Source organism: Phaenicophaeus curvirostris, chromosome 9 (assembly GCF_032191515.1).
Source record: "Phaenicophaeus curvirostris isolate KB17595 chromosome 9, BPBGC_Pcur_1.0, whole genome shotgun sequence".
Classification (NCBI taxonomy): Eukaryota; Metazoa; Chordata; class Aves; order Cuculiformes; family Cuculidae; genus Phaenicophaeus; species Phaenicophaeus curvirostris.
In genome coordinates this window covers 33,618,467-33,644,490 of record NC_091400.1, presented here as the reverse complement: position 1 = coordinate 33,644,490, position 26,024 = coordinate 33,618,467, and the positions used below count along the sequence as shown (strand labels likewise).

At 44.4% G+C, this 26,024-nt stretch overlaps 1 long non-coding RNA gene across 3 annotated transcripts in view; it reads left to right on the top strand.

Annotated features, from left to right (window-relative positions):
* Nucleotides 1-23,610, top strand: part of LOC138724023 (uncharacterized) — a 39,398-nt gene extending 15,788 nt beyond the window's left edge. Inside the window, exons 1-3 of one of the 3 annotated variants that reach the window (XR_011337963.1) lie at nt 5,143-5,221; nt 18,372-18,517; nt 23,491-23,610. This is a non-coding gene — a long non-coding RNA (uncharacterized lncRNA). Of the gene's footprint in view, nt 1-5,142; nt 5,222-11,591; nt 11,818-18,371; nt 18,518-23,490 lie in introns of those variants that run through there. The other 2 variants (XR_011337964.1, XR_011337962.1) reach the window with 2 other exon arrangements.
* The last annotated feature ends 2,414 nt before the right edge of the window (nt 23,611-26,024 follow it).

The window sequence follows — 26,024 nt, the reverse complement described above, 5'->3', positions numbered from 1 at the left end:
AATGCTTCCCTCCATCAATATTTCAATGTGCAACACAGACACCAACATTTCATTTTAATTATGCTGCAAATTTCCTTGTTGAGGAAGCAAGCTGAACTCTGCAAGGCAGCCCAGCCCCATCCCCTCCTTGCCAAGGGAGCGCTGCAACATCCAATTATCCATGTCTTTTGTTCAGCTGAGTCACAGGGCTGCATGCGTGCCCGGTGTGCCTCTCTCCTGCTGGAGGAAGACTTCCAGCTGGGCTGAATCTGGCTTGGCTCATCCTTTTCTTACCACAGGGTGAAGAGAGATCTTGAAACCATTTGTAGAAGTATCTCCAGGAGCTGGTATGTTGCCTGGAGCCCTCCAGCAGGCAGGAAGGGCGATCCAGTACAAACAGAAGGTTTTGGAAGAGAGGCTCTGACAGTGATTAGAGACAAGGAAAGGCTTCCCTGCTATGACGAGCATCACATTTTGTTTAAAGCTGTTCTTTCCGAGGTTGCATTAGTTGCTAGGACTGTTTCTGTTCACAGGAGAAGAGGGAACATGACTGAGGTTTGTGAGCCACTGAACAACACAGGCAAGGTTTAGGCTGGACATTAGGAAAAAATTCTTCACAGAAAGGGTCATTGGGCACTGGCAGAGGCTGCCCAGGGAGGGGGTTGAGTCACCTTCCCTGGAGGGGTTTAAGGCACGGGTGGATGAGGTGCTGAGGGACATGGTTTAATGTTTGATAGGAATGGTTGGACTCGATGATCCGGTGGGTCTCTTCCAACCTGGTTATTCTATGATTCTATGATAAGTCAGCCTGTGTCCTTGCTTAGCTCTTTCTAGGAGTTTTAGGAGACCATCACTTGCAACTGAGTGGCAATACAGGAGTCAATACGTTGCACACCCAGTAAATGTGCTAACCTGTAAAAATTCTTGCTAAAAGATGCTGCTGAGCAGCCCCTTCCCTCCAAAAAAAAAAAAAAAAAAAACACAAACCAACCCAAAAGCAAACAGCAGAATTTTCTCAAAATACAACATTCACATGTGAGCTAGGATTAAAAATATGCATGACAATGCCTAAGGAAATGAGGGGGTCCCCTAACGCAAAGAAAGTCTGTCCCTCGTGGTGGTGCTGTTCCATCATTGTCAATTATAAGGAATGTTAAATGTTCCTCTGTAGCAGCTGGTGTGGACTATTATTGTAGAGAGGGCATTAAATTAGATGGGTTATCAGTGTAATTCGATATGACAATTTCTGTGGTCATATCCTGAAGACAGTGGAGAAGGTGGGGAGGGGGAGCAGCACTGTGACACACACAAATGCTAACTAGAAGGGAAAGAAGCATTCATTTCTTGTTAGCACATGCAAATGGAAACGTACTGATTTATGTAACTTCCCAAAGCTTAGCTGCTTGCTGCCTGAAGAAACACTCTTAAAACACATATCCAAATTAAGATGTCATGTAGGAGATAAATTGCTCTGTGTAGAAACTTTGTTTGCAAGGTCAACATCTTTCCAACAACCTTTTTAAAGTCCTTAAAAAACACAGAACAAATATCTGTATGTTGCTTTTATCAAGGTCCAGGAGATGGTTTTGAGTCCAAGCATGTCAGAGGAAGCTAGTGTCACAGGCAGTCTTGGGTGGACAAGTATTGACATCTTTGGATATAGACTTATTAAAATTAATTCAAGCCCAAACAGCACTAAAGAAATAATTTAACTAATGGATCCCCTTATTTTGACCTGCCTGAACACAGCAATTTGGGATTCTGTAATGGAGGGGTACAGGTTTCAAATTGATATTGGGAGTGTGGGATGTGTCATGCTTCATTCAACTTCTTAATGCAGGATTTCCTCTGTGAGGGAAGGTGTGAGAAGTAAAGTTAAAGCTGTGGGTTTTTTTGGTTTTTTTTTGTTTTTATTTTTTTCCTCTTCCTAGGACGTGTGTCTCCCTTTTACTCAGAGCTACACAAGAGGAGCATTCAGGTAGCATTATCCATGGCGCAATGGGAGGTATGTATACTTAATAATGAACGTACAATGCCTAAACAAAGTTAAGACAAGAATAGTTACTATTTTGGAGAAACTTTCCTAGGACCTCCTTGAAGTTCCTCCGAAAAGAGCTCTCCAGGAGCCCCGCTTATGCAATGATTAATCTGATGTCTGTAAAGACAGAAGGTGTGGAGGTACATACGAGGCAGAGGGCCCTAAAATAAAAGTTGGTTTGCAGAAAGATCAATAGGCAATGGGCTTCATCTGCAAGCCTGGAGAGAGTCAGGTGAGCTGAGAGCTGTTAAGAGGGATGTGTAGTGGGGTGAAAGCTGGGCACACCACCAAAAAGCATTTCTGAAGAGAAAGGACTGGCAGTCTTGGTCAGGGCATGCCAGGTGGGTCACTGCATGCTTTAACAAGGAAGATTCCCTTGCATGGTCTTCAGATGACACAAGTCATCCTGACAGCCCTTGGTCTTGAACAAGAGAGTTTAAAAAGAGCTGGAATTTATCTGTCTTCATATGAAAGGACTGCTGGCAGGTTTGGGTTGATCTACAAGGGAAAAAAGCAGTCTAGGTGGGAAGAGTTGTTTGCCAGGTTGATTTGCCTCCCAGAATGGTGCAGCGGTCGCTGTATGTCAGTCTTAAAGACCCTGTGGCTTACGTACATGTCCTTCTAGTCAGCAAGGTTTTTTGAGGCAAGACCTTTTTATCTGGACCTTGAACAACAGGATTATTGAAGAGCAGGAAGCAGGAAAAAAAGAGCGGTAGTGTTTTCTTAGTGTCCCCTCCCCAAACACATGTTGGCACATCCCCATGCAGCACAGAAATAAGCAGAAGGGATCTATATTTATGTGGTTATGGCTTTGCTGTCCTCGGATCCTGTTTGAATATACTCCGTGCCAGAGTTATTTTGAATTTCACCAGGGAGTCTTTTGTCTAAAGGGCATCGCTGCTACAGCAAAGTGGAGCGTGTTCCTACCCCTGCTTTCTCCAGTGGATATCACATTTCATTACCCTGATGAGCTTGAGCGAATTCTCCTAGTTGTGTTAATTTGCCCACAAGCCAGTCTGTGTCACGTCCGCAAGAAGGCTGTGACATTTTCTAGGCTCCCCCATCCTTCCCTGTTTCAATACCTTGAATAACAATCACAGCCTTGTCCCTTTTTCTATGTGTGTCTTCTGAAATAGAGGGGTGTGGGGGTGGATGGGCTGAGACACCCCCTTCTCATCTGAGCCTCAAAGCGAGTGGATGTGGTCAGCCCCAAGCTGGGCAAGCGTAGGTTGTGTCCACCTCTCGGGGATGTGCATGTTCCCAGTGTGCTACAAGGGCCTGGGGCAGGGGGATAAGAGGAAGTGCCTTTGCATGACCTCATGTGGTTTGGAGCTCATCAGTGAAATGGAAAATGGGTGGTGTGGCTGTTTCAGCGTAATCCTGGCATTTGGGGCTGCTGTGGTTTGGGAAATGGAGTTGAGCACTTGATGCCTTCACCAATGCTTTTATAAGCATGAAGGAATTGCTAGGGAGAGGACCGTGTGGCACTGGACAACAAATGCTTTAAACCCATGATCTGAATGCTGCGTTTCAGAGTGCCCTGCATGCAAGGCACAGAGGAAGGATTTAAAATTAGATGCATGGAGGCAGGTGAGAACTAAACTATTTGTGTTCTCAGTGTGGTGTTGCTACTTCCCCATGTCTTCAGATTAACCCCTTATTTTAGACTGGATTGATAGTACCAGTGAGTTGGGGATGTTTTCCAAAATGCTGGTATTTGAATGTGAAGTGAGGTGTGCTTCTGCATGTATTGCAAACATTATTCTTGCCTTATTTTTTAACTTTAAATAATGGAATTTGTGCTTTAACTAACAATACCTTTAAATGATGATAATTTTACTGTTCTAGCAGCTCTGAAGTTGAGCCATTGAAAAATCAGTGGTGCTTGTATCAGCCTAACCTTAAGAACAGGTATTAATTTCTCAAGAAGTCAAACAGTCTCTAATAGGACAGAGAAAATTAGCTACTGATTATTGGTACTTTAAGAGTGATGAAGACACTCTTTTGAAGACTTCTTCTGTGATTGTGTCCCTCATCAAGCCATCCCAGGAAGGCAATTCAATGCTCTGTGAGGCTTAGCAGCACCTCAAACTCTCAACTGGTTATTAGGCCTTTTGGATAACCATTGTTCTCTGTATTCACGTTTCCCAGAAGAAAGGTTAATGCACATTGGCTCATAAACATCACTCTGAATGTCCTGAGGTACTTTGTACTGAGTGCCTGAGAGCCTTGGTCACATGCAAAGAGAAGTTAATTGAACATGGAGAACTGGCAAGTGGTTGGAAAAGAGTTTCAGGCTAAGTGCATGGAGGGGCCTTTGAATGGATTTGGCTTAAACACAAAGCTGTTGCTGGAGAGCTGTTTGGCAGAAGGAGAGAGGCTCCAACTAAAAACGGGTTGTGTGTTGTATCGAAGATGAGGGATCAGAGATTGGAGTAAGTGGAGGACAGCAAATGGATCAGAGGGCAGGATACAGAAACTAAAGCGAAAGAAAATGACAGGTTAGAGAGATTGCTAATGAAACTTGAAGCCCTGAGCACTTAAAACATGGTAAAGGATCTCCAGGAGCTTCACTCAGCCCTTAAAATACCTGGACAGGTTAGAGCTGACCTGTGATGTGTGAGGTGGGAGAGAGCGGTAGTCTGGGTGGCCAAGAACTGCAAGAATGCTGAGAAGGTTACTGTTTTGAGTAGTGTGGATGTAGGATGCATGCCCCTCCTCAGACCCACTTCGTAAGCAAAATCCTTGATTTTTCCAAGAAAGGAAAGGCTACGACTTCCAGGCAAGCTAGGTGACTGCTTGGAGGCTCCCTATGCACCAAAACTGTTGTTACCACTCTTTGCACATCTTGGTTCCTGCATGGGGACAGATACACAGCACCATCTATCCTGAGGATGTTGCTTCTGATTTATGTTAACCATTTCACTTAAAAACAAAGCGATGGGAAGGTTTCAAGTAGAGTTGGGGGGAAATAAGTAACTGAGAAGGATATTCAGGGTGTCCTGAATGAATGAAACACATTCTGAGGTGTCTGCTTCTCCCTCCAGGAACCTGTGGTCCTAACCTAACCCCTTTACCAGGTGCTTAACATCTGGGGGCATCAACATACCTTCCTGGGACAAAATAATGTGTACCGTGAGCTGAGCAGAAGCAAATGATCCAGACCATCTCCACACACTCTTGGCCAGGCTAGAAGCTGTGGTGGTGAGTGATGTCTAGCCCAAAGAGGAATTTCTTCTCTCAGCATCCCTCTGAGACATTTTTCTTTGCCCTGAAAGGATTCCTCCCTGCGTGTTGACTCAAGCTTGAAGAAGTGCTTGTTAAATAAGTACTTCTCAGCTTTGCTTAAAACAAATGAAGTTGATTTAACAGGGCTATAGAATGGCCAGGTATCTATGTTATTTAAGAGTATTGGCACTTTGAAGGCCAAGCGCTAAAAGCACTTCATTTTTATTTCAACTGTTAATTGAAAATCAGCTGGTTTGTCTTGTTCTTTCTGCTACTGCTCCTTCTCCTCTGCTCCCTGCTCTCATCTCCCCCATCCGCCTGCGATAGGATAACAGCTGTTAATGCAACATCCCTGCACAACGTGCTAGTAAAAATGTGGCACAAGGCCAGGCTTTCACTTGTGGTTTATTGGTTTAATTAACCAGGGTCTTGCAAATACTTCGTTGTGAGGCAGAAATAAGAGAATCTAATGTTTCTTGGGCTGGATCCTTACATCATTTTTAGGCACCTGGCAAAAGCACCAAGGTAAAAACTTGGCTTCTCTGATTAACCTTGACTGAATTCAATAATACCTTGGAGTCACATTATTGCTGACCTTGTGTTTTGCTACCTTCTCATCTTTCTAATTTGTCTTTTCTTCCTGCCTTTGCAATAACAGTCAGAAGTGTTAAAAAAATCCCCTGCTCTGTCGTGAGAGAGCTCTTCTACTTGCTGTGATTCTTTTTCTTAACTTTCAGTACAGTTCTTGTTGCTTGTGTTTCTCTTTCACTTAAACACACAAATGTTTGCATGAGAATAGCTACTTAAGGGTTGTGTGGAAGTGAGTGTCATAACCCAGACCCATAAGCCACACGCTCATGTCCGGCTCTGACTGGGGGGAAATTGGATTCTTTTGTCTGTGTGGCGATCTGGAGGCCAATAAGGTCACTCCCAGGGTGAATATCAACAGCAGTATTTATTTCTGGCTCCAGCAAGCATGAACACACCAAGATACTGGGGCGCACAACAAAGACATTGGATGCAACCACCCAAAGTTGCAGAAATGAATCCCCGAAAACAACCCAGGTCCCTCAGATCCGATCCAACACGCACACCATAAGGTAATGGGAGAGAAAGAGAGAGAAGGAAAGAAATCACCACATGGAAGGCAGCAGATGATCTTGGGCACACGTGGTCCAGGCTGGTCTGATCGAAGTGTGTGAGTGAGAGCGAGGATGGAGGTAAGAGTGAGGCTGCCCCCCTGGTTCCCTGAGAGTCCTTTTATATGGGCAGCCTGACCCCCCATCCTCCTGTGTCTTTTTTGGAGCCCCAGAAGCCAGCAGGTGGGGAGGCAGCTGGGGCAGCAGCAACGGCTGCATCCCCTCCCTGCACCGAAGCCAGCTCTGGGGCCGACTTCACCCCAGCGAGGGAGAGCTGTGCCTGCTCCTGCACTGCCCCCCCCGAACCTCAGCACCACAGACAAGCTGGTGCCACAAGTGGGTATTCCTCAAACAAAATGTTTAAGGCAAAGAGATAAACATAGTCTGACTTTACAGTGAGCTTGTAATTTTCAATGAATTTGTGATGACGTGCAGAATACTGCCAGCCATCAAGATCATTTGGCATTTGCTCATGCAGAAAAGAAATTTTTCCTATGTGCCGTTGTAGGACATGAGCTTTTCAATGTTTGTGAGAAAAGCTGAATTGAAGCTGGTGTGTCCACAAATTAAAATCGAGATGCTGTGTCATTTGCTATTTTTTTTTTTTCGTTTTCACTCCAGGTTCCTGCTGATGTGATGTTCTCTCATAATAATTATCTCTGTTGCCAAAGGTGTATGTGTTAATTGGGTGAGGTGTGAAACAGAGGATCTGAGCACTCATAGTTATCTGTAAATCCTCTGGCATTCGTTTAGAATAAACTCCAGGGTCTTGTTCAGGGCTACATGTGTGGGTGCAGCAGAAGATCGAGGGAGAGTAAGGCCAGATTTTAAAATCCTGTAAGGATTTTGAACACTCTGGCCCTGTTGCAATTCCATTTCTGGGCTAAATACCATTTACCCTTCCCTCTTGAACTTTCTTTCTCTCCTTTGATTCCTTTACACAATTCCTGTGGTCCTCCAGAGAAGGTGGCGGCAGTGATACTTTCTTAGTACTTTCTAATAATCTTAAGGGGAATAGTTGCTTTAGAGATAATATTGATTATTGTTCTTTGTGACAGATCTCCCTCTTGCTCGGATCTCTGCAAATCAAGCCTACGGCAGGCCACATTCCCATGGGGTCTCCAAAGCATGCTGTTAATTCCTGGAAACATCTGATGGGGTGAGAGAATAGATTATTAAGGTTTGCATTGCCACAGTGATTTGTCCGTTGGAGTTGAAGGAGAAGCATCTCCTTTACTAGGAACTTTGAAGCAGAAATGTGAAAGTCAGTTCAAGACTTCAGCAAGCAAAATATTTGCAAAACACCCCAAATTGATACAGCCCTCAGTGGTGTCTGGTCTGCAAGACCCAGGTTCAGGTAAGTGGGAGTGCATGAAGCTCTCACCCTCAGCAGAGCATCGTGTGAAGGTGCTTGTGACCTGAGATGTCAAATAGACTGCAGGGTCTCTCTGGAATTTTTAATAATGTAGCCCTGTATATATTGTGTTTGCCTTTCTCTCGGTGTTCTTGTGGAAATCCAACATTCTGATTCTGTGATTCATGGGCAATTGAAATAACATGATCATCTGCTTCATGGGTGATAAAAGGTAGATAGATTGCAGCTAGGAAAGCTGTATTGTGCTCTGTCCCCTCCTCTCACCTCCTGTAACTGCTCTGACACCACTCGAGTACCTGCAGTCAGTTTGCCCACCCAATGGTGGTGACAGAGCCAAGTATGAGGAAATGACCAAAGTTGCCTTTTCTGGAGTTTGTGGTTAGGGCACGTAGTTGGTGTTTCTCCTTTGGTTCTGCTTCTTGAAGTGATGCAGCTGGATGATTCATCACTATGATAATCTGTCTGACAGAGGTTTGCTCAGGATGTCCTTGCTTTTAGATGCAGGCAGATGGGACTGGATGGACCAAGTCATTGGCTCCAGCTCCCTGTATTTGTGGGTAACTTGAGAAGGTGTTGAGTCCAGTAGGGCCCAGGGAGCTTCTGTTGTCCAAAGCCATTGCACAGGCACTGGAACCTAGGCAGGCTGCAAGCTGAGACCTGTCCTTGCATATCCCAACATCCAGCATTGGGAGCTATCTCTTTGCAAGGCTGCACTTGAAACACTCTCCAAAATGCCAGGAAGTATAAAATACAGTAACTGCATTGCTTTTTTTTTTTTTTTTTTCCTCTGGACCCTGCTGAAATGCCAACTGTCCTGGATACCACCTAGCGAGATTTAAGTGCAGCAATCTTGAGTGAGGTGGTTGCTGGTTACTCAAAAAGATCATCTCTTTGCCTGTGTAACACTTTCCCTCTGCAAATCACAGTCTTGGTAGGGTCCATTGTATGGAGGATTCGCAAACGAACTTTTCATTTGGAAACAGATTTCATCTCTTGGCTAACAGTTTCCTGATTCATCAGATGCATCATAGGCTGCAGCCATTTCTCTGGGACTTTGGGAAAGCAGCGCTTACCAGATGGGTTGTTTCATCTTTATTTAGGGGAATGGGTTTAGTCCAAGAATATAACAATATAGAATTTTCTGCTTGTAGGTCAAAAGAAATTCTACCTGTGTGACAGAAACACAGACAGTCAAACCATTAAATTCTTTTGTCTTTGCTTTAATAAAAGTGCTCCTTGCCTTTAGAGAATGATAATGGCACTAGATTAATGTATCTAGGAGCACCATTGTGAGTGGCAGCTGGAGAATGAAAACTTGATGGGATCTAAAATGAAAGAAAAATATTTGCAATCAGTTTTGTGCTTCGTTCTCCTCTTACCCCAGCTACCTGAGATGTTCAACACATAATTCTACAATTATGTGGTGTTTTTTCTAAAGAAAGGTATTGTAAGTCTTCTGTAAGAAGCTCTCAAGATGCTATTTTCATGCAAATAGCTTTGTGTGCTAAATTGGGGAACCCGAGAACCACAAAAAATTATAGGAAATGTGGGCAGAATGCATTCAAAATATTCAAGTTTTCTGGGAGTTGTCAACAGCTCTTTAAGAAGTCTGTTACCTGCAGCTTTCAGCAGCTTCTCTTTGTGATTGCTGTGGGGGAAAAAACCAACAATTACCAAACTGAAAAGATTGCACGTAGTTGTTGCACCGAGGAACAACTCTCCAGAAGCGATAATGGAGCAGAACAATGTTCTGCACTTCGCCTTTCTGGCTTTGATGAAAATCGAGAAGACAACAATGTCCCAGTTATTTTCCTAGTTCTCAAGCTTAAAGTAAGAGGATACCCAGTTTTCTAGGTGGCTTTTTCTTAAGAGTTCTGACACGTGTCCTCATACCTTTGCCTTTCCTTCTGTGGCATCCCTAGCAAAGAAACCTGAGTTTCCCTGTGGAAAGATCTTTATCGCTCACACAGACTCACACTGAAGATGAGTGTGTAAGCTTTTATTCTTCAGGGCAAAACCAGCATGGAAAGCATCCTCTCAAAATTGAGTGTGGTATGAATAAAGCAAGTGACTTTTCCGCACCACAAAGATAAGTACTTTCTACTTCACTGCTGTGGATGATTAAGGAAAACAATTTCTTTCTGACAATATGCATTGACATTTTTAAATGAAAAAGAAAGGAAGAACAGATTCTGGGAGGCATGCCATTAATGATAATGGATTTCCCTGAATGGGAGGCTCTTGGAAAGCCTGATTCTGTTGGTTTTTTTTTTTTTTTTTATAATGTTGTCTAGAACAGGCAATCCTGCCAACAGAGGACAACTAGTGGGTCAAAGAAGTTCAGGGGGTAATCTGGGGAACCTTTTTCAAAATGTAAGGAATAAAAAGGCTTTACACACACAGTCATGAGCCCACATAAAGCCAAACAAGAGAAATGCCTGTGAGAGCAAAGAGGGGAGGGGAAGCTGGGTTAATGCTGATAAATGAATATTTGTCGTTTAAGTTCAACTTTCATTTGCTTGCAAATGAAAACTATTGTGTTAAATCTGCAGGAGATGGTCCATGCATGTGTTTGGGCTTTTATCCCCCAAAGGTTAATTCTTCTTTGATTAAAAAAGAAGCAATCAACATTGGCTTTAAATGATAGGCAAACACACATAGTGCCTCCCTGGAAGTGTGTTCTGCCTGTTGACAGCACAACCCCACTCAAGCATCTGGCTGGGGGCTGTAGTCTACATGCTAACACAGCATTGAAGGGAGTGCTTCCTAGACAGCTCTAAAACCCAGTTAAGTTAGCCATTTTGCTATAGGAACTTTTTTGCTCCTTGTGATATTAGTTTTCCACTGTGGAGTTGAAACCGGGGTGTTTACAGCTGCATCTTTTTATAGGCACCATGTGATAGGTAATTTTATGTGAAAAATCTATTTAGTCCTCTGATGGAAGAAGTAAACTTAGGTGAGACTCATTCTCCCGTGAATTCTTGGCATGCCATAAAAAAATGTTGCAGTTCTCCAAAATATTAGCTGTAAAACTTGTGCCTTGTTAAAATTACAATCAGAAGATGTAATAAACGGATTATTTAAGCATACATTACTATGTAATGTTCTTCTTGGGGCACTTGTATCTTGACTTTGCAGTATAGTGCTTTACCTGGCAATCTCATGGTGGCTGCTGGGGTGGAAAACACGAACCCTCCTTTAAATAATGCATCCCTTCCCTGCTGTTTCTCTCCTCTGGTTCAAAGATAGTCCCCCTTTAAATTTTAATCAGTAGTTTTATCATTGCTTGTAGGCAAAAGTTACCGATCCAAAAAAAAATACCCCACAAAAGTGCCTTGGGATGGAGAAGTTGAACACTGGATGGAATTGAACCTTTCCCTCCGCTCCTACTGGTTTTAATTGTTTCTTCTGAACAGTGTGTGCTTACTTGGATTGTGTGGCCCTGGGAGAGCTACGGGAGTTTGCAAGTGAAGATTTCTATGGCAGACATCTACACCTCTGCTGAACACAGCCACGGGGGAACCAAGCTCTTGGGAAGTCTGTGCTGAAGCACAGCAAGAGACAGGTAGTACCTTGGGTGTTTGGTTAGGTTGCTTTCCCGAGGCAGCTCTCCCAGAACTGTTTCTGCTCTTGCAAATTGCCTTTTGGCTGTTTTGTTTTTTGTTTTGTGGTTTTTTTTTTTTTATCTGTCACCTATCGATGCTCCTCAAACACTAAAGGAGTAGATGTGGCACAGTACTGTAACTGAAAGGTAGATGTGCTATGGTGGATATGGTGCTTTCTCAAAACTCATGATGTTAATTATTTAAGGAGGATAATAACAATCTCTTGATATATTGACATCAGAGGACAAGGTTAATGTTAACTCTTTCTTCTTCTTGCTTCTCTTTGTGGGAACACCCATAGAGTTGGTCGTCTGCCAGGTGGAAAGAAGAGAGTGCATCTCCCTCCTGTTTGAAAGACCAGCAGTGTGGCCAGCCTGCCGTTCCAGGATCTGTGGGAATCCCCTTCAATCCATCCCAGCAAAGAGGATGCACAGGCATATGCTGCAATATTATGTAAGTTCTTGCTACTGTTGTTTTCTCTCTGAGACCCCCGCAAAGCCAGTATGGAGTACAAGGCTTGTTTCTAACCCTAAATCACCAGCATTCTCTGGAGTCTCCTACAAGCCTAAATTTGATTTACAAAGCTGGCAAAACCAATTCAGTTCAAGCCAATTCACACAGAGAATGCTATTGGTTTTGCTTAGCAGGTCATGCCTTGGCCCTTGGTCTTTTTTGCTTTTCCACCAAACACCTTTCTTGGTGAGTCTTGCTGCCACTTTAGATCTCTAGTTATTCCTGTGCTGCTTTTCTGCTAGAAGAAAGATGCAAGACAATCACCCTGTAACAACCAGGACTGTGAGACATTTCCAGCCTTTGAATAATCTTTATACGATTTTAACTCTTTTTTTTTTTTTTCTTCCGTCATTGCTGTCTGGGCAGGTAAAGCCAGGCCCAGCAAATGCTGATAATTTGAGAAAATGCATGGCATTTAGGACTTGCAGTGTTATGTATGAGGAGGAAAAGAGGTATTTAGTACTGCTTTGCAGTGATTGATACGGAGATGGGAGCAGAGAAATCTCTGACATGGGTTTTTCTCAGGAGCTTGGTGCAGAATTTTTATGCATGGCTTCCTGAATAGCTGCACAGGTATTTATCCACTATATAAATAGGAGGTAGGCATCTTTATAGATCTATTCTGAATGTGTTCTCAGCTCAAGGTCACAATTTTCTTTGTTTCTGGTGTGTAGCTCATTTGCTGCTTCTCTCCATGCCTTACACTTGCACTGGGACTGGCAACCCATGCCGTGAACTCTCCCATCTCTCATACTTCAGGTCCTGTCTTGCTGTCTTTTGTCTGCAGGGATTTTTCCAGTGAGCCATAATGTGATTATACATTTTGTTGTTGCTATTGGTGCTTTATAGATAACATTTAAATGTACAATTTTTCAAAATTGTGTAGATTTGAAGTTGTGTCCTCCCCAGAATGTAATAAGTTTGATGGTTTTACTCTTTGTGGAAAAGCACTGAAAGTCTTTTTTTGTTCCTTTTAACCGTGTTCCCTGTTTAATAGGATAAGTTATTTATGAAACTAGCTGGGTTGTTACTTCTTTTAGCCTAAGCTTTAGGCCCAAATCATGTCAGGTTGCTTGAAGCATCACAGAAACTTAATTGCCCCCTCACGCACCATGGGTTGCTTGCTTACCTTTTTGGGTTTTGTTTCCATTTCAAAGCCAAAGGCTTCTCTGCTGTCTCTGAGGCCCTTTGAAGACAGGGATCTGCAGCTCTGCCCTCCAGAAAGCAGTGCTTCTGCAGGAGCTGTGGTCTTCTTGTGCAATGGGAAGAAGCATCCCACAGAAGCCATTCCTCGTGGGGCAATGAATTCTAGTTTGGTTTCTTCTCCACCGGGAAATAAGGGAAGGTGGCTCCAGGCAGGCAGGGACATCCAGGTGAGCCCTTTCTGCGGGAAGCTCTAGACAGTTGTTGGTGTGTTTGTTGGGCATATACCTTGGTTCAATTTATGGGATGAATTTTTTTACTTTCTCTAGGTAAAATGTTTTTGAGATAGCCACAGTTTCCACATGCTCCCATTTGTGATTATTTGCAAGACAATGTTTTTTGCCTGTAGATTCCAAAGCAGTGTAAGCCTTTGATATTCAAAACTTGTAATTAGAGAGGTGAATAATTTTGCAAGGACATACCAATTGTGCGTTCCCTGATTTAGAGGAGTAACTTTTTTTGGAGTGACGTTTGTATCACAAATGTCCCCTTCTGTCAAGTCACATTTAATTTTGCAAATGTTCTCTAATATTCCTGTAAAATTCAGTTTCAGCAAATGTTCCTTCTGGAAACTTCAGCTGCTGAACCATGCAGAGACTGAACACAGAAAAAGTATGGGCTGGAGCAGAGAATTTATGTATATTGCTAAAAGGCATTCTTGGGAAGCTTCATTCAGCATTTCCCTGTGGAATTATACCAAGGAACCCAAACCGCTTGGCTTTCTAAGCTATTTAATAGGAATTTCATGCAGCTCCAAGACTTGTCACCTTCCCTGCTTTCCCAACCTCCACCTGCTTCTCCCCACCATGCCGAGCCTACTAGCTTCCCTCACATCCCTGAGCGATATCCTTCCCATCTAACCTTCAAGACTTTCTCAACGGCAGAAATTCCTGCAGATGGAGCTGGAATGACATCCTGCTGCTGGAATAAGTTACGAAGCATCAGTTGTCATGGAGTAATTGCTTCTCTGTCGTTCCCGATTCTCGTGCTTGCTCTTGATATGCCTGTACGTGCAGCCACCTAGACAGAGCATCCTGTGTGCTGGACATCCTTGTGGTCCACGGGCAGTCTGAGCAGTGGATGGCCAGTCTGCCATTCAGCCCTTGCTAAATTGTGATGGTTTGACCACCTCTGGATCACAAAACAGTAATATCAAAGGGTAATGTAAAGCAGTTGGGTTTATTTTCTTGTAATAGACATTCTGATGGGAGGAAACCTTACTCCACTGCTTGTCCCCCAAGGGCCAGGCATGGTTTACAGTGGAAAAAATTCTTGCTGGATTCAGTCACATCAATATTATCCATGGTAAGTTTGTCCTCACCCTGGCTTTGCAGTGATTTATATAGAAAGGCCTCTTAGCTTTCTCAGATGCTGGGTGGCTTGAGGGTATGTGAGAACAGCAACCAAATCAGGTACTGGCTGTGCTATTGGTGGCTAATTCTCCTGTTGACTGTTATCTGCAGGTGGCTGTTGCCTCTAAATCTCCAAGTGGGGATGTGAGCTACTGGTTTGGATCCCACTGCACCTTCCCTGTGCTGTTAGATCCCACCAGCAGAGTGTCTCCCAGGCTAAGAAATAACAGCTAAAGCTCAGGAGAGCCCCAAAAGGTTTGGAACGTGCTAAAAACACCAGAAAATAGATCTGTACAGGATTTCAGCTATGGACGCCAATATAAAAGGATGGAAGCTTGTGGAAGAGAAAGGAGGCAGGTTGGGTTGTGTGAGAAGGCTGAAATTAATTGTAGGAGGGCTGGGACACTTTCACTGCAAATTGTTCATCATCCTGAAAGAAAGTGGTATGTCCACTCTGGGAAGGCTGTCTTGAAGGCCATGCTCCTTACTTCTGCGCACAATTGTAATGCTGTCTCTTGGGTGTGTCAAAGGACAAGATGTTCAGTGTGGGATCTCCTCTGTGTCTGCCCCTAGTTACCTGCTGCAGGTGATAAAGGGGTCCTGGATATGGGTTGGTATAGCTCTCTGTGGGTCACCCCTGAAGGGGACATACTTCTTGGGACTGTACCAGCAGCCTCACAGCACCTGCACTGGCAACATGTGGCCATCAGCTGCTTTACTTACAGGTGGTGCAAAACATTGTATGTGCCGAGTTCCTTGCCGTCTCTCCAGTGAGAGCCAGGATCTGATGACTTGCCTAAGAAATATGCTGTGCCCTTGTCTTGCTTCCTCCCAGACTGGGGCATTTTGCAGCTTCAGGGCATCCTGAGCTGGAAGTTAATCTGTAACATGGTGTGTAATAGTCCTTGATGGATTCCTGCCAGTTTGCTTAAACATTTGTGGTTTGGGCCCTTCACATGCTCTGCTGCAAGGACCTCTGTAGTTCATGCCTTGCGTGATAGACCTGCAGATGTGTTTCAGTCTTTGTTTTTCCTGGTATGTTGAGTTTTTGCAGTTACCTCTAGGGCCTCCTGGTTTCCCTAACCTTTCTCTGGCAGGGGCAGCACCTTGCGGTCCTACTTCTGATGTCTCTTCTTCTGTGAAGGGTTTTGGAGAGGGTGGTCTGCTACCGTGGAGGGCAGCAGGCCAGGGCTGGGGGAGCTGCTCTGCAAGCTGTTGAGCTAGCCTTGAGGTTTGGCTCGAGTCCTACACAGCTCTGCCTAAAAAAATGTACGTTCTCAGCTCTGTCCAAAACACAGGGCTCAGCCAAAATAGCTGAGCTAAGTCAACCAAGACACTCCCCTCACTTTCCACTGATCTGCTTTTACTATGTTTCCCTGTAAATACCTGCTGGAAGACCTCACATATGTCCCATCTCAATGTCTACGTTACATGTCCATGCCTCTCGTGTGCAGAGCTGATGTTCACACAGTTCTGTCTCCCCTGGGTGTTTTCTCTTCTTTTTTTTTTTTTTAATCATTTTTTCCTTCCTGCAGTTCAAGAGCCCAGGTTATTTTAGCACAGTAAACATTTTTTTTTGACAGTTAGTGACATGAATAAATCCTTTCTCTCTCCTCCCCCACTTTATTATTTAAGGGGAGAATATGATGAGATCCAACAGAGCTGATTTGAATTCTCTTTTAGCAGGAAGAGGGCGGCCGATGGGGGTCTGTCAAGCTGCAGAGTTTGCATTCATCAGCATCTTGGGAGAAAGAGAGATGCCAGCTGCTTCAAAACATCTGGTTTTGGTTGTTCTCCCTCCGCCCCCACCTTTGCTTTTATTTCTTTCTCTGATTTTGGACAGTTTAGCATTGCTGAATCTAAATGTTAGACCTAGTGGGGTGAGAGCTTGGTTTCTCCTCTTCTACTGGAGTACCAGAGCCCTGCCTAGGTACTGGGTTGAAGTCCAAACAAGGGTCAGCCAAAGCAGTAAAAAACCTACTGTCTGGTTGTTGGTTTCCGAAGGAGAAGCTCTTTCTGTTTGGGGCTGGACTCTGCGCACCCAAGGACCTGGTCTCTAGTTGATGTAATGCCAGCATGAAACAGAGAGGGAAAGCTAGGGGCCCTCTGTGCAAAGGGAGAAAGTGTTTTCCTAACTTCGGTGGCATGGAAACACCGGCAGTTAGAGTGAAAGAAGCCCCGGTAGAGTTAATTAAACATTGCATTTAAAAGGTAGAATGGAACGGAATTACTTTGCATTTACTGAAGTTTGCTTTTCCCACTTTTGAAGGCTGGGCAAAAATTGAGTACCTATGCTGTTTGGAATGAGAAGGCAATTTGGAGCAGTGAATTAATGTGGACTTGGCTGTGGGATTGAGAGTGCAATTGTGATCTCTGAGCAGCATTTTTGCTCACCAGAAAGACCTTAGCCTGCCCTGCGGAGGCAGTGCACTGTATGTATAGTCAGGACAGATGCAGGGGTGGAGGGTCCCTTCCTCTCTATCCGCTTTCCCATCATTTTGACTATGCATCTATAAAAACGATACCCACCAAAGACTGAACTAATGAGGCTGGTGCATCTGTAGAGCAGAGTGTCATCCTGTGCTCAGGTCCTGCTATGTCATCTACCTGTGGTGCTCATCCTGGCTAATTTAACAGGGGCTAAATAACCCAGGCAGTGCTCCGTGCTGATGTGGTCAACCAGCTCGCTATTGGCTTGGGTTCTCCATCAGTCACAGGAATTGGTGGCTGCACAGTGCAGATATCCCCTAGAGGCTGTGGTCACTGGGATTAGGAACTGGCTTCTTGAAATCATCAGTGCTGTTACCTGTGGTTTGGATCCCATCGAGACTGGATAATTCAAAGTAATCTTGTTTGGTGTCTGCCCGCACCTTGCTAGAGGGAAGTTCTGTTCCACTAAAAAATATGCAGCAAATTTGTGCCAAAATGAGCCATTTAATGTATGAAGCAGAGCAGACGCCTTCTCTCAGCACTGAAACGGAGCTCCTAGCCTCACCTGATCTCATCCTACACTGCCAATATTTTTGTGGGATAGATTATGTCTCATGATATTTGGGCAATAGAGGATGACTTGCAATATTTCAGGTTTTCTTGAGGTTGTCCTTTCACCTGTCTTTCATTTCCCTTCAGTCTTCTGTGCTTCTGATAACTGACTTTATTATCTTTGCTATTTCTAACCCTCTTCTTGGTCCCCATTGGAGCTTGATTTCTGCTGGGGGGAAGATGGAAAAGGTCAGACTCTCACTAGTGAAGCTCATTTAATTTGTTTGCTGCGTCTATGGGCAGAGTTGCATGCATGTTGCTAGGAAGAACTACCAGGACCTTCCTGGACACATGGGCCCCGTGGTTGCTTATTTTTTTACCTTTACTCCTTCTCTGTTTTTCTTTCTCCCATCTGGCCGAGTACTCTCACTTTTACCTCACCAACAAAAGAAAAGCTTAGTGGACTCCAAACAGTAAATAAACCTGACATTTGCAGCAGTCAATCTGATACAACAGGACTGGGATGCAGCACTACTTCTTTGTTTGGGCTCGTTTCCACTCTTTTTTTAAAACCTTTTTAATCAGGAGCTAATGACAACTTTCGTTTGGGAGAGCTGATGCACAGGAAAAAACCCAGTTTGCATTCAAAATAATGCAAACTGTTATAAATAGGAAGATCTGCAAGGATATAATCAAGCTAAATTGCCCATTGTTACTTTCACCATAGATGATTTCTTGTCTCTGCTCTCTGGGTTGTGTTCTTGTCTGGGTTTAGGGAAAAATATATTCTCTCTTTATTCCAGTTATAAACCTATGCAGCAGCAGCTGCTCATTGCAAGACTGAGGTTTGCTCTGGTTTTTGTGCGAATAAAGAAGATATTTTGGTAGATTGGATATTGCCATTCAAATTACCTCCTGGAAATTGCCTCACAGGTTTCTGCCACTCTCTTTCTGCAGATAAAATGACCCCTTAAGTTGGACCGAACTCCTTAGGGAGAGTGTTGCAGACAGATGTGAAGAAGTCTTGCAACAGGTCAAAGCAGCAGCCTGTCAGGAAAACAGCTACGACTTGGGAATAGAGAAACTTTCTTTGCCTGCAGATGGTAGGCAATAAGCTCTGGATTTTAATGACATGGTGCAATTTATCCTATTGAAAGTAGCTGAGGCTGTAAAGAATTGGTAGCTGATGCTGAAGTCTCCAAACACATCGTAATGCATTTAATACTTGGGTGGGTTTTTTTTGTTCTAATTTTCCTCAACTGTGTTGTGCATGAATGCAACATAAAAGCTTCACACTTTTTCAGGCTTTTATTGAAATAGTGTATTGTGGAGATGGCTTATAAATTGCACTACAGTATTCTACCCTTCTGATTTTTCTGCTAAATGATATTTTTTAGTTTTTAAATGATTCTGTTGGTTGTTTTTTCACTGGACTGTGCTCTGAGAAGTGCAGGTATCTTCAGCTATGGCATCAACAGGGGAAAAAATTCTTCATTCAAAGGCTTGTCTAGCACTGGAACAGGCTGCCCAGGGAAGTAGTGGAGTCACCATCCCTGGAGGTGTTTAAAAGATGTGTAGATATGGTGGTTAGGGATGTGGGACTGGGACCAGTGCTGTTTAATATCTTCATCAATGATACTGACAGCAAGATTGAGTGCACCCTCAGCAAGTTTGCAGATGACACCAGGCTGAGTGGTGCAATTGCCACATCGGAAGGACGGGATGTCATCCAGAGGGACCTGGACAGGCTGGAGAAGTGGGGCTGTGAGAACCTCATGAGGTTCAACAAGGCCAACTGCAAGGTTCTACACGGGGGTCGGGGCTATCTTTGATTTCAATACAGGACAGGGGATGATGTGATTGAGAGCTGCCGTGCAGAGAAGGACTTGGGGGTGCTAGTCGATGAGAAGCTTGACTTGAGCTGGCAATGTGCACTTGTAGCCCAGAAAGCCAACCGTATCCTGGGCTGAATCAAAAGCAACGTGGCCAGCCGGGCGAGGGAGAGGATTCTGTCCTTCTGTTCCTCTCTTGTGAGACCTCATCTGGAGTACTGTGTCTAGTTCTGGAATCCTCAGTGTAAGAAGGGCATGGAACTGTTGGAATGGGTCCAGAGGGGGGCTGTGAAGCTGATCAGAGGGCTGGAGCACCTTCCATATAAGGACAAGCTGATAGAATTGGGGTTGTTCAGCCTGGAGAAGAGAAAGCTCTGAGGAGACCTTATAGCCACCTTTCAGTACCTGAAGGAGGCTAAAAGAAAGCTGGAGAGGGACTGTTCACGAAGGCTTGTAGTGGTAGGACGAGGGGCAATGGGTATAAACTGGAGAGGGGCAGATTTAGTCTAGACAAGAGGAGGAATTTCTTCACCATGGGAGTGTTGAGGCCCTGGCCCAGGTTGCCCAGGGAAGCTGTGGCTGCCCCATCCCTGGAGGTGTTCAAGGCCAAGTTGGATGGGCCTTGGGCAGCCTGGCCTGGTGGGAGGTGTCCCTGCCCATGGCATGGGGGTTGGAACTAGATAATCTTTAAGGTCTCTTCCAACCTAAACAGTTCTATGATTCTATGGTTTAGAGGCAGACTTGGAAGGCTTAGGTTAATGGTTGGACTCAATGATATTCAAGGTCTTTTCCAAACTAAGTGATTCTCCAATTCTATGACAGTGAAGCTCACCATGAAAATATCACAACAAAGCCTTCATGGTTGTGGAAGGCAGATGTTGGCTGATGATATAACTTTTGTCCCAAAACACAGGCTTTTACTCATTTATTCTTCACATGTCTTTCTCTTAAAGGTTTTCCTCCTTCGGTTCATTGCGTGCAGAACAACCTTTGCTGAAGAATGCTAGTGTCCTGAGGGTTAAGTGACATAATTTCATCTGTGCTGCTTTCTTCTTTCTAACCTCAGAAGGCAGAGACCCTGAACTGAAAAGTATATAAAAAGATTCTAATTAGCACAAGACAAATAGTACAATAAGGCCTCGCTTGAAAAGGGTTTTGCTTTTAATTTTCTAAATTAACAAAAGGGTGGAGGTAGACCAAACCGCAAGTGTGGCACCTGCTTCAATGCTCCATAGTATCCCTGTTTTTTTCCTTTTGGCCTAGTTCTTAGTAGGAAGGCAAGCTCCTGGATGGAGTTATAGCCTTGATCAAAGAGTTGCTGTGTTTGGACATGTTGATGAGACACTGATGTCCTTCTCAGCTGTAAATATCAACATAACTGTCAGAAGACAGCTATGTATGAGAGAGGTGAAAGTGTCTGATCTCACCTCCTGCCTCCTCGTGTGGCCCATCTGTGACAGGCAGGAAAATCATGCTTTGATGAGCAGCTGGGGAGGCCACTGGCTCATGGCTGTGCATGACGTTGAGTCTTCAGGGGTGCAAAGAGGTTACCTCAAACCCTTCCTCATCATGAGCTTGCTGAGAAGGTTCCATGAGGAGAACCTGCCTTCAGCTTTTCTTCCATAGAAGGCAGGCACTCCTGGAAAGGTGATTTTGGAGTAGCCAGCACTGAAGGGCTCTTGGAAAAAAGCTCTGTGCATCTGGGATAAGCCTCTAAGACATCACATCTTGTACCATCTTTGTCCAAATACCTGGTGAGCTTTTGCCAAGAGGAAGAGATTTTTTGCGAGAAAGAGATTTGCTGGATGCTTGGGGAACTCTTGTCTCTGCCTGCAATTGAAGGGCTGAACCTTCATTCATTATTATTGCTGTTTTTCCAATTCCTCTCTGGGCTCCTAATGACAGCGATTATACCAAGTGCAGCACACTTCATGTACTCTGGAAATTATTTTCAGGCCCATCTCTCTCTTTCAGTGCTTAGAGGATCGTTAGAAATCCTGCTTTTTAAGAAGTAAGGTTTCCTATCCTTCCTACTCTAATTCCAGTCCTGTGTTAACCTGCAAAGTAGTAAAATCACTGACTTTATTATGTTGCATTAATTAATTATCTCTATAGCAACATGCACTGATGTCATAAATATGGGAATTCAGCAGCACAGTTGGATGGAAGAAGAGCTAATAGATAAATGGGGATAAAGGCTTTTTTTAATATACTCAAATATCTGCAGTAGTTAAGTAAACAGAAGATTAGTAGTAAAGTAATATTTTGCAGGATTTCTCTTCTGCTGCTCCGTTCCCCTTCTGACTGAACCTTCTCCATTATATTGGTTCTGCATGTTCCTACCCAAGAGGTTTTCCAAGCTGCTGGGCTGCCTCTCCACCTGCTCAAAGCACTGGGGGATCCACTCCTTGCTTTTACACTGATATGTGGAAATGTAAGCAGCAGGACTTCTTCTTGTAGGAGGAATCCCTTTGGCTTCAGAAAAGCCACCCTGCTAAGGATGGTTCTCCAAGGGGAAGGAAGGGTATGGATCTTGAGAAGGGAAAACAGTTAATTTTGGCACTGTGGGAAGATGGCACAGTGTGAGACAGGAGTTGTAAAGAGGCAGAGGCGCTGGAAGAAGTGAATTTTGGCTCTGAGAAGGCTTCAATGTTCTGCTTAACATATATGCCAGTAGTCATGACTTGTCCTGGCTGTGCTGTACTGCTGACTTTCCCTTGTCTTAGTGCTCCTGTCTTGCATAGAAGGCAGCAGGGAGGCATCTGAATGAACAGTGCCTGTGCATCCTGCTTGCACTGAGCCCTCTGCAATGGGGCCTGGAAAGGGACTCAGTCTCTCCCTGTTTTCCAGGAATTTGTAGCAGATGTGGTGTACTAAAAATACAGCAGCAATTGTTTGTGATGATACCTGTGAAACTGGGCTGGGAAGAGGGCAAAGTACTTGTTTCAAGGGAAGAAATTTAAGAAGAAGAGACTATATTGCACTGCAGGTCTAAAGCTGCCTGGAGGTTGAGACCTGGTGCTTTCCTAGCTCTTTTTTTTTTGTCAGGTACTCACTGAACAACTTTGTTTTGCTATTTGTTTGCCACCATTGACTGTGAAGCTGATCAATTATTAGCAGTCCAGCATGGTGCTTGAAGAGTAATGGCACTCTCCTTTGAATAATTTATTCAGTTAATCTATTTTGATTTTTGGCATTTGACAGGTCTCATGCCGGGTATGGTGTGTCTGTGTGGAGGAGTCTTGGTAAGTGATGCTGCTATTTATACAGCATCCTGGCTTCGGGAAGCACTGCACCGGTGTGCTTGGTGATCTCAGAGAAAGTGTTTTAGGGTGTGAGACACTCTGTGCTCGTCTTCATACAGAAGGGAAAGACTTTGGGATGTTTGCTTAGTTTTACAGTGAGTTAAAGCAGAGAAAATGTGTGGCAGGGATGTGATGGGCACTGATAGGCGAGCAGTTGGGCAGTCCTTTGGGCTGAAGATGTTGAGGGTTAAAACCCTTATATGGGCCATCCCACATCATTTACCACACAGCATCTGCTGGGGGAAGAAGGCTTAAAATAGAATCATGGAATCATAGAATGGTTTGAATTGGAAGGGACCTTAAAGATCATTTAGTTCCAACCCCCTTGCCATGGGCAGGAACTCCTCCCACCAGACCAGGCTGCTCAAAGCCCCATCCAACCTGGCCTTGAACACCTCCAGGGATGGGGCAGCCACAGCTTCCCTGGGCAACCTGGGCCAGGGCCTCCCCACCCTCATAGTGAAGAAATTCCTCCTTATGTCTAGTCTAAATCTTCCCCTCTCTAGTTTATAGCTGCCCTCCTCTCATCCTGTCACTCCAAGCCTTTGTGAACAGTCCCTCCCCAGCTTTCTTTTAGCCCCCTTCAGGTACTAGAAGGTTGCTATAAGGTCTCCTCTGAGCCTTCAGTTCTCCAAATATCGCTTGTCTGCTCTGTATTTAATTACCTGCCATACCCAAGTTAGGGAGGGTTTTATGCCTGATTGCAAGCCAGTGCTGCCTTCCTGGGATAGGTGCAGAAAGGGTTAAGCTGTAAAACAATCTGCCCTTTTCTATATGAATTAAAAAAACTGTTAACATGTTAATAATTTCTGTAGAAAAGTGTTTATTTTGGTAGCAGAGTTTCAGCTATTCTAAAACACTGAGATTTCACAGCCAAGCTTTCATGTTCCCAGCAGAGAAGGAGGTGAGATACTCAAAGAATCTCTGTTCTTATTTCAGCACTGCACTTGCCAGCCAAATTTTCAAAAGAGCCCAGTTTGCTGACATAAATGGGGTTGCTGATGTGCCGAAAGAGAAGGAAATGCCGGAGAACGTATTCCTTACTGGGTCCAAGTCTTTCCCATTTTATCTTTCTCTTCCATATGTTTTCCCTGTAATGAGAGGAATTATTTATCATTAAAGTGATATATAATTTAAAAAATTAAAGTTAAAATTAATGAATGCTTAAATTAATTTACTGACAAAAATAAATGTCTATCCTTCAGATCCTATAATTTTAATTGGAGTGCATTACAGCTTAATTAACATGTATTGACTGTAGTCCTGGTCGCATCTATAGGTGGGTGGACTGTGTAGCAGTGCTGGGAGAAATCCTTCTTGCAGATGAAGGTGTGTTAAGATTTACTGGTAATGTTTTGAATAATTGTCTTATGAAGAGACAGAAAAGTCTTTGGTCTCAAGCTGTTTTCTCCTGAAAGCTTAAGACAAAATATGTTGATTAAAATCGGGGCTAAGAATTGGCACGGCTACTTTATAGATGGGAAGAGAATTCTGCTCCAAACATATTAATTATCTGAATCATTAATTAGATGCACGAAGAATACAGAAAATTGGAAGGAAGTTGGAGCAAATAAAGAAGTTGATGCCACTGGAAATTTTTGGGAAAAAAGGTAGGCTTCAGTTGGGTCTTGGCTCCCTACCCTCTTCCACCTGAGCGGGTGTCCCCTGTTTCGTGGTGGGTGATGGTGGTGAGGAGGAGGAGGAGGGTTACTCACAGGGTGTCATTTTAGGGGAGGTGTTGGCAGATTGGATTGCAGAGGACCATTTGCTTTGGGCCAGTGGAAGGAGATGATACCCTGAGGCCCCTCCAGCCCAAGACGCGAGCAGGAGCCTGTAGGGCAAGAAGAGAGAAGGGAATCTGCGCTCCCTGATGCAAAACCCTCTGCCTGATGCTGAAGACTCTTTGTCTGATCTGTTCTGCACAGCAAAGGACCCTCTCCCAACCTTTACAAATCAGTCTCTTTAAAAAGAACTCTGTATTCTCTGGAATTAATATTTTATGTTTTGTCAATACTATGAATTAAGAGAATGGAAGATGTGCTGCATCTCACCTTGCAGCTGCAGCCTGCAAGCCTGGCCTCCTCTAAATGATTCAGGGTACTTTTCCCCAGGGACCCTCTGCTATACGTACCCACAGGAGCCTCTTGGCACTTTGGGGCAGGTTTTGTTGTGCAAAACCATCCTGTTAGAGGAAGGCTTTGAGTAGCACAAGCCCCATAGCAACTGGGGAAAGGCTCTGGCAGTGTCTTTCACACCTAACCCTATGGATGCAGGGATGCCTGGAAAAGGGGGTTGTGTCTGGGTGTTCTGTGGATCCTGGGAGCATAGGAGACTATAAACCTGCTGCAAAAGGCAAGGTGATGTGCCCGGCTATCAAAAGAGGCTTCCTGCGCTGAGCAGGCAGCACTGTTTGCTACCTTGCCCTCCTCAGTAGAAGTCAGAGGAGATGGAGTGGGTGTGGAGGGGGTTCAGGGTACCTTTGATCTCCTGCACCCAGCACCTAACTCTGCTTGGCACTTTAGGCACTTGGCACTTTGCTGAACACTGGCGATGCCTCAGGACTTTGCACCACAACAGGACCCAGTGACAAGGTGCAGATCCCTATCTTTTTCCCTCTGTTGGTTTCCATGGTTGTGCTGGGCTCTGAGGGCTCCTGGGCGCATGGTGGCATGAGCTGGAGGTTAGCCAAAGTCAGCCTTTGGCAGGACTCTTCGTAGGATGGTGAGCTCAGAGCTGGCTGCTGGCAATCGACTCTTGGATGTGTGCCCTCAGCGCTGTCTGCAAGGGAGAAACGCTGGTAAGTGTACGTGTTCACTCAGCATTGGGTTTGAACCGTGTTTCTTTCCATAGCACAAACCCCACTTTCTCCAGACAGGTGTGGTGTTTTTTTTTTTTATTTAATTGAATCATATTGGTGAAAAGAAAAAAAAAATCCCTCTAGTCTTGACTCACAGCAAAATGTTTGTAAGGATGCAGAGGCAATGCATAAAATAAAGGAAGAGAGGGTTTTTTTAGGGCTTGTGGAGTCCCATCTCCCCTGAGCTGGAAGAGCCTGACAGCCACCTTATGTCACTGGATTCTGTGCAGGGGATGGGGAAGGAGCGATGATGCTTTGGGGAGTCCTCCATCTCCTCTTTTGCACCTAAATAAAGCTTTCAACTCAACGTGCTGTTTCTTGCCTTGCAATGGGGCAGAGGTGTTATAAAAGCTGCCGCAAACTTATAAAGTAATTAAGTGTTTGATGTACGAGTTAGGTATGAGCCACTGGCCCCTCATACCTGGGAAGTCCCTTCACTGCTGGAGCACTGGTCTTTTCCACAACCACACATCCTCTGACCTATATCACTTCATAAAGTGGGAGATCCTGTAAGTGATTACCCACTGCTTCTGGGTACAATGCCATGCACACTGCTTTATGTACTACACGCAACAGGAGATGGGTTAGCCCTCAATTTTCTTGAGTTTCTGAGTAT